Source organism: Myotis davidii, unplaced genomic scaffold (genome assembly GCF_000327345.1).
Source record: "Myotis davidii unplaced genomic scaffold, ASM32734v1 scaffold65, whole genome shotgun sequence".
Lineage (NCBI taxonomy): Eukaryota > Metazoa > Chordata > Mammalia > Chiroptera > Vespertilionidae > Myotis > Myotis davidii.
Window position 1 is genome coordinate 245746 of NW_006297833.1, and position 7069 is coordinate 252814.

At 38.9% G+C, this 7069-nt stretch overlaps 1 protein-coding gene across 6 annotated transcripts in view; it reads right to left on the reverse strand.

Moving 5' to 3' along the window:
• PAN3 (PAN3 poly(A) specific ribonuclease subunit) overlaps nt 1–7069 on the reverse strand; it is a 141105-nt gene that overhangs the window by 30828 nt on the left and 103208 nt on the right. The gene's annotated exons all lie outside the window — the stretch shown is intronic.

The following is a 7069-nucleotide window of genomic DNA, read 5'->3' on the forward strand; positions in this document are numbered from 1 at the left end:
CCTGCCAGCCTGATCGCCCCTAACTGCCTCTGCCTGCCAGCCTGATCGTCACTTACTGCCCTCCCGCAGGCCTGGTTGCTCCTAACTTCGCCCCCTGCCGGCCTGGTCACCCCCAACTGCCGCCCTCCCTCAGGCCTGGTCACCCCGAACTGCCCACCCCTCAACTGGCCTGGTCACCCCTTACTGTCCCCCCTGCCAGTCTGGTCGCCCCCGCCAGCCCGGTTGCCCCTTTCTGCCCCCCCGGCCGGCCTGGTCATCCCCAATTGCCCCCTCTGCTGGCATGGTCACCCCCAACTGTCTCCCGGATGGCCTGGTCACCCCACACAGCCTGCTGTTCCGTTATTTGGTCGTCCCTCACTAACCCCCCTGCCAGCCTGGTCGCCCCACGCAGCTACTGTTCGGTAGTCCATCCAGTTGTTTCGGTCGTGATGGCCCCTTGCTTTTTATATATTAGGATTGGAATTTGCTTGTGATACTGTTAGGCATTCAAAATGATTTATCTTGAATTCCAATTTGTTGTTTCTTATAAAGACTAAAAAAATGAACATGTAAATGTACTACTCAGTGGCTGGTTTCCCTATAGAGTTTATGCAATTTATTTTCCCTTCTTATTGCTCCCTATTGTCTAGAACAAACATGTGTCAGTTTTACAATCCAAAAAGACAAATAGTTTTTAATGCTTCAAATACAATCAACTATATTTTTCAATTGGACAGCTTCCATTGGTGAAATGTCTTGAATGACTTAGGAATGCTCACCATATCCCAATTGAAAAGCAGATGAGTGAACATGCACAATATCATAGAAAAACATCTAGTAAGGAACCCACCAAAACTTTAACAATGGTAATCACCGAGTGGATTTTCTCCTCTCTTTTACACTATTCTGTATTTGCCAAACTTTTTACAACAAACATATTTAACACTATGTTGAAACATGACAATAAATCTCATTTTAAAAATCTCGCAAACAAAAATAACTAATAATGTTTTACCTATGACTGTTAAGAAATCCAGGTGAAACCCTATTAAGAAAACTTTAATTCCAGAAGACAGGTTCAAAGGACCTCTCTGCCTTTGCCAAATACACTCATTAACTCTTAGTTCTTGAAACAATTCTATGAAATAGAATTCCCTATTTCATAAATAAGGAGAACAAGGATTATCCCTCTAGGGAGGGAGTAGGGAAGCAAAGCCAGGACTCTGATTCTGAAGTCTTGTGCTCTTAAATCCTACATGGCATTTTGGCCATAGTGCAAAACATCGATTCAATGTAACTTTCAAACCAAGGTCAAGTGGCAAGTTCTGCTGAAATAAAGGCAGTAGAAGGAAAAGTATATATACAAGTGAACATAGCTGTAACTTTCGCCCATTTATTATTTAGTTGAATGATCAGTGTAATTTCCACAAACAAATGATAAATAAATTTTGTTTTCTAGCTATTTCATAAGGAATTAACTTCAAGTTAGTAGAGATGTATTGAATATCTACTATGTATTAGTGAACCCATATTAATGAAATATGGGTTCTTATCAAGTGGCTTAAAGAATGATATAAAATATAAGGCAAAATAGCTATTAAAAACGTGCAATTCATCATGACACTGGTTCTTAAACTTTAGCACCCTTCAGAATCTTGTAAAAACCATTTGCTGGGCCCCATGCCCAGTTTTTGACTCAATAGGTCAACAATAGGGCCCAAGAATTTACAATCCTAACAAGCTTCCAGGTGATAATGAAAGGATACCTCGGTTGTCAAGGGACCACACTTTGAGAACTATTATGCATGGAAACACAAAGGGAGCCATTCCCACGGATATTAGGAAAGATCTTACAGCTGATTTGGCATGTTTACTACAAACCAATGAGCTAATACAAATGGAAAGAACAACAAAAAACAAGGTCTGAATGTATGCAGGTGTCCACGATGATGAAATATTATGTGTGGGAGAAAGGGGGAGGTACCACAGAGGAGGTGCAGAGTGAACATAAACCTGAGAGATATTTATGTTGGAATTACATCAGAGGGAAATTTAAATGCTATACTAAGGACTTGAAATTTACTATGCTGAGCAGTGGTACTCCTAGCATCAGTGTGACAAAGGGATTGTTTGAGGGACACTATCAACTAAAAAATCTTATGCTTCTACTTAACTCCTTCATCCCTGCTTTCAAGGTAGTCAAGCTGAATCCCAAATAGTGCAAAAGAAAAAAATGGTGCTTCAGTGGAAAAATATGCATTATTTAAAGGGTATCCCTCCTTCCAGTGTCTGATTTAGATTCTATGGAAGATATGTTACACCTCTGTAAGGTATAGATAACTAGTAGCACTGCAAAATAATTCTTGTCTACAGACATGTGTATTCTGTTCTATCTGGTAGAGGTTCAAATGTCTTCCCACCTCTCCCTTGAAAAAACCAGTTTGCACATTCATTTAATTATTCTTGATCTATAACATGTGACTGGCTCCCTCATGACTTAAAGAAAATCTTTAATACATGCTTATTTTTAAATCTATACATCATGACTACTTTTTTTTTTCAGGAAGTCATCTTTTAACATTTCCCAGCCTACCCTGAAATCATCACATGTGGCCTAATATTAATCTTAAAAACTTAAAGTTTCCACTAATAGATAGAAGTACTCATCATAGTTCTGTTCTTCATTTGCAGCTCAATTTAACAAATGCACAAAATTAAGTATGAATAAAGGAAATAGGGTTGCCTTAATCACTGTTAGGCATCAAAAAAATCAAAGTAAAGAAAATCAACTTGCAAGTTTAGAGCTAGATTCTTTATTTTATCCTCAATTTTTAGTCTGGGGCCCATTTCCATCAAATAATACTTTAAAATTTTAGTTTCTTTCCTTTGTTCAACCCTACTAGCCCTCAAAGAACATATATGATGATAAGTTGGATCTAAGATATTGAGATTCACTACAGCAAACCTATGGCAGAGTTTCTGAACCTCAGCACTACTGATATACTGGACCAGATCATTCTCTGTTGTCAGGTATTGTTCTGTGCATTGTAAGGTGTTCAACAGTATCCCTAAACTCAAACCACTTGTAGCCCTTCAAAACTGTTCCAGACACTGCCAAATGACCCATGAGGGATAAAATCATTTTTGTTTGAGAATCACTGATCTATAGGAAATAATTACTTCAGAGTTGAGAAGTACTAATTTGATGGAAGTATGATATATGGAATGGAAACAGAGCAGAAAAAGGGCAGCATGAACAAATATTAGTAAATAAGTGAACATAAGACAAAGGTTAATAGTAAATATGAAACATGAAGCAACCAGAATTAGAGCAGTGACAGACAAACCTACTTTTTAAACCTAGGTGCACAGAACTGAATTAACCATAATCTTTAGTTTGTGATATTCAAATTGCTGGTTCATGTCTATGCATGGCCTGCTGTTATTAATCTATAATAATAAAAGGGTAATATGCTAATTAGACCGAACGTCCTTCCAGGCGTCATTCTGACATCCTTCCGGACAAAGCCAGGGCTGGGGGGAAGCAGCCTGGGTCCCAGGTGCCTGCCAGTGGCCACAGCAAAGCCCAGGTCCTGGGTGCTGGAGGGAGGCCAGTGCCGGCAGCCGGGGGAAGGCAGGCCTACTCTTGCACAAATTTTCATGCATCAGGCCTCTAGTTCTTAATATAATAAGCATCTACAAACATGGCACACAGAAAAAAAGCATAGACCTTGACTTTAATTTACATCTAAATGATTATCTCTACCAACCTTTGCCTTCCTTTTCTTCCTCTTCCTTCCCTTTTTATAGTTTTTTTTAAAAAATATGTTTTACTGCCAAAACCAGTTTGGCTCAGTGGATAGAGCGTCGGTCTGCGGACTGAAGGGTCCTAGGTTCGATTCCAGTCAAGGGCATGTACCTTGGTTGCAGGCATATCCCCAGTGGGAGATGTGCAGGAGGCAGCTGATCGATGTTTCTCTCTCATCGATGTTTCTAACTCTCTATTTCTCTCCCTTCCTCTCTGTAAAAAGTCAATAAAATATATTTTAAAAAAATATGTTTTACTGATTATAGAGCCGAAGGAAGAATAGAGAAATAGAAACATCGATGAGAGAGAAACATCTATGAGCCGCTTTGAGCACGCCCTCTACTGGGAATCAAGCCTGCAACCCATGCATGTGCCCCAACCAGGAACAGAACCAGTGACCTCCTGGTTCATGGGTCTGTCCCAACCACTGAGCCACACTAACCGGGCCCCTTTTTTATTACACCTTTATGTATTCCTCACAAGTTTATTATGTATGCATGTATGTTTATACATGTATATGATACACACATGTACTTACATAAATGCAAGTACACAAACACACTTTAGTTAACTTTATAAAAAGCTACATACTATAACCTCTTGCAACTCACATTTTTTACTTAATATTACATTACAAGGATTCTTCTGGACTGGCCAGGTGGCTCGGTTGGAGTGTTGTTCCATGCACCAAAAGGGTACATACCTAAGTTGTGGGTTTGATCCCCCATCGCGGTGAGTATGGAAGGCAACCAACTGATGTTTCACTCTCACATTGCTGTTCCTCTTTCCTGCCTTCCTGTCTCCTCTACCTTCCTCCTTCCCTCTTTCTCTAAAAATTAATAAAAGCATATCTTTGGGTGAAAATTAAAAACACACACACATTCGCCCAGCTGGTGTGGCTCAGAGGTTGAAAGTTGACCCAGGAACCAAGAGGTCACTGGTTTGATTTCCAGTCAGGGCACAGGCCCAGCTTGTGGGCTCGATCTCCAGTAGGGGATGTGCAGGATGCAGCCAATCAATGATTCTCTCTCATCATTGATGTTTCTATCTCTCTGCCTCTTCCTTCCTCTCTCTCTCTAAAAATCAATAAAGGGAAAAAAAAAACCCACCCACATTGTTCTGTACTGCTGCATGTCAGCATACTTTCTTCATTTTAACTGCTGTATAATATTCTACTGTCTGACACTATCACAATTAATTCATCCCTTGTCCTTCAGATGGGCATTTGAATTAATCAAGGTTTCTGCTACTGTGAGCAGCAATGTTATGGATACTTTATACATTTTCTGGTTGAAAATGTATAGAGGTGTTCCTATATCTAGGAGCAGAATAGCTGGATCTTAAGTGACAGATATTCAACTTTCGTTTCCCAAAGTGGTAACAAGTTTACCATTACACTACCAATAGCAATGTACTGAAGAACCTATGGATCCAAATCCTCATACTTTATCTGATCAGACTTCAAAACGGTATTTTATTTGTATTTACCTAATCATCAGTGACGTTCGGTATCTGTTCTTATATTTTTCAGTCATGAATTTCTACTTTCTTAAATTGCCTATTCCTATCATTTGGTCATTTATTTTATTGGATTATTTAGGCTCTTACTGATTTGTGTGTTCTTTATATTCTTTGTCAATTGTGTAATATACGTTCTTCCAAGGCTGTTTTTTTATTGTTGTAGTTAATCCTCTCTAGAGGATATTTCTTCCACTGATTTTAGGGAGAGTGGAAAAGAGGAGGGAGAAACACTGATGTGAGAGCCACATCAATCAGTTGCCTCCTGCACATACCCCAACTGGCATGGAGAACCTGCAACTCTTGGAGTTGATTTTTTTATGAGATTTGAGGTAATCCAATTTTATCTTTTATCATGAGACAACCATTTTTGCCTTCCTTTCCCCACTTATAGGTCACCTCTATCATAGAATGGGCCTGGGCTCTCCCTAGTCTGTTTCATTTATCAATTTGTCAAACCCAGTACCATTACCATATTGTTGGTTACCACAGTGGCAAACCAAGCCTCCCCTCCCCCAATACACCCAGATTCCTAATCATAATCTCCAAAGTGTCTTGGCCCTTTTCTCTTTGATGAATGTTATCATATGGTATGAAAAGCTCTATTATGCTGTAATATAATAGATAGATGATAGATAAATAGATAGATAGATAGATAGATAGATAGATAGATAGATAGATAGATACCAACTTTGATTAGAATTTGGAACTTTCAACACCTACTCTCCCTTCAAAGTCCAGGGAGGGAGACGGGAGTTGGAGATTGAGTTATTACCAAGAGCCAAAGATTTAACCAATCATTCACACAAAATAAAATTTTCTTTAAAAACTCCTAAATAGCAAGATTCAGAGAGCTTACAAATTGGTGAATACACTGAAGTGCTGGAAGAATGGCACACTCAGAGAGGGCATGGCAGTTCCCCACTCTACCTCTACAAATACCTTGCCCTATACATCTTTTCCACTCGGCTTGTTCTGAGGGGGGTGGTGAAAATGCCCCACATTTGTAGTTGGCCAGACAGAAGCATAGGTAGCGTGGGTACCCCATTTCACCTGGAATGATTTTGTGGGACTGAGCCCTAACAATTAAATTGTTAGGACACAAATTAGATATCGAAGTATTTTGAGTTTAAAAACCTCTTAAGCTTTTCTTAAAAAAATTACTGATTTATAGAGAAAGGAAGAGGACAGAGATATAAGCATTGATGAGAGAAACATCAATCAGCTGCCTTCTGCATGCCCCTTACCATGGACTGAGCCTGCAACCTGGGCATGTGCCCTGACCAGGAATCTTGGTGCATGAGTTGACACTCAACACTGAGCCACACAGCTGGGCAAGTTTGTATTCTTTGACTGGTATTATATCCAATCTATGGATCACTTTAGAAAAATTGACATCTAAGTCATTTTGTATTTCTACTCATGAATAAAGTATTTCATAACTTGATTTACTTATCTTATTTAATACATCTTCAAAAATCTCCCCCAATGAGAACTTACACATCTTTAATTGTATTTACTCATAGGAACTGATATTCTAAAATCCTTGCAAATAGCATTTTATCTTGTAGTTATATTTTGAAGTTAGTGGCTACAAGTCTATAGAAATGCAACTGACATGTATTAATCTTATATACAGCTATTTCCTAAACTCTATTATAATTTTCAGATTACATCTAATGCATCATCATATGATTTACATATGACTGGAGTCATAAAGACTGGAATAATCCTATTTATTTTTCTTTTTCTCTTTTAACCTCA